Source organism: Sorex fumeus, unplaced genomic scaffold, assembly GCF_029834395.1.
Source record: "Sorex fumeus unplaced genomic scaffold, SorFum_2.1 ptg000042l, whole genome shotgun sequence".
Lineage (NCBI taxonomy): Eukaryota > Metazoa > Chordata > Mammalia > Eulipotyphla > Soricidae > Sorex > Sorex fumeus.
Window position 1 is genome coordinate 6,851,550 of NW_026606099.1, and position 1,941 is coordinate 6,853,490.

Genomic DNA, 1,941 nt, shown 5'->3' on the forward strand with positions numbered 1-1,941 from the left:
GTATTTCACACCACTGAAGTATTTCCCTTTGTTTTTGTTGCAGATCTGCTTATCTGCAGTTCCTAGCAATCTGCTTTCTCCCTTAGTCTCCCTGATGTTGGTGCCATTATCTTATTGAACTGTTCTCACTTTGTTTTTTCATTACTATAAATACTATTTTAGTGAACACATACCTATAAATCTTTGCAGTCATTTAAAATTAATCCACATTTAATAATTTGATTAACAACTGAAATTTATGAGTCAAAACTCTGTGTCTTTTAGAAGATGTTGGAATAAATTGTCAAATGCCCTTTTAAAAAGTTTAAACAGGGGGCTGGAGAGATAGCACAGCAGGTAGGGCGTTTGCCTTGCACGTGGCCAACCCAGTTCGATTCCCAGCATTCCATATGGTTCCCAGCATCCCAAATGGTTCCCTGAGCCAGGAGTAACCCCTATGCATCGCCGGGTGTGACCCAAAAAGAAAAAAAAAGTTTAAACAGGGCCAGAGATACAGAGGAGAAGTAAGGTACTTGCCTTGCATGTGGCCCACTCAGGTTCAATCTCCAGCATCATATACGTAGCACTGTAGCACTGTCCTCCCATTGTTCATTGATTTGCTCGAGCGGGCACCAGTAACGTCTCCATTGTGAGACTTGTTCTTACTGTTTTTGGCATATCAAATAAACCACCCGGAACTTGCCAGACTCTGCCATGCAGGCGGGATACTCTCGGTAGCTTACCAGGCTCTCTGAGAGGGATGGAGGAATCGAACCTGGGTCAGCCACATGCAAGGCAAATTCCCTACCTGCTGTGCTATTGCTCCAGTCAGCACAATCTATGGTCCCCCAAAATGACCAGGAATGATCCATAAGGATAGAGCCAGGAGTAAGCCCTGAGCACATCTGGGCGTGCTCCCCGCAAACAAAACAACAAAAGAAATTGTAGCAAATTTATATTCATATTAACAATGACTATGAGGAACCATTTCCAGTAAACAAACATCAATACTTCTCATACCCCATGTCTGTCATTTTGATGGGTAAAATAGTATTTCCTTTTCCAGGCTGGGATGTGGTTCAAGTCACAGAGCACATGCCTTGCTTTTATAAGGATGCAGGGGTCTGGGTTCAACCACCAGGAGTGATACCCCCCACCACTTTTTTTTCATATAAAAGAGAATTTTAATTTTTGCCCTTAGAAATTTTGGATACTACACATTATACATGAGTTAGAAATAAAATTGTACCAAGTAGTGTTCAAAGATAAATCGTCCAAGCTATTCCTTTTCTTCACTCAGAAATATAATGTTATCAGCTATAATTGTCATTGTTTGTTGCCTCACATTATTTTTATCTGTGTATTCACCATAGTCTACTTTCCCGTCCACAAAAATTTGAGACCCCTTCTTTACATACTGATATGCCACATCTCTGAGACCTGACCGGAATACTGATATTCTGTGCCACATTTTCTTTTAACTGATATCGCTCATCTGGTAGGCTTTGTTATCCCCTGACCACCACATCTCATTTGTGGCTAGAGAAAATATCGTGACCAGGTTTTTCCCTTCCACCTGTCTCGTTATGGGGTCCTGGCCCACCCGTCCAAGTAACTGCACACCATTCAGAGAGCGCTCAATAACCAAGCTGCTCGCTACCTCAGACCGGTGTCTCATGAACCAGTGAAGTATCTGTAACACAGGTCTTCAAAATATGGTTTCTAATATCATTTCATACAAATCTAATCTTTAGCCTTTTCCTGCCACCCCGGCACCCTGGCTCCGGCACACTCAGCTCCCCCCACTTTTTAAAAGGTATTTTGCTGTAAAAAATATGAATATCTTTAACGTTATCAATCATCTTCTCTTCTGGTTTGTCTGTTGTGTCTTTTATCAGTTTTCCACAGGTGTATTGTTTATTGTGTATTGTATTGTTTAGAATAGATTTTTGTATTTTTTTT

General features: G+C 41.1%; 1 pseudogene; it reads right to left on the reverse strand.

The window, feature by feature from the left end:
- Window positions 1–1,258: 1,258 nt before the first annotated feature.
- Window positions 1,259–1,711, reverse strand: LOC130029125 (single-stranded DNA-binding protein, mitochondrial-like; annotated as a pseudogene).
- Window positions 1,712–1,941: the final 230 nt, after the last annotated feature.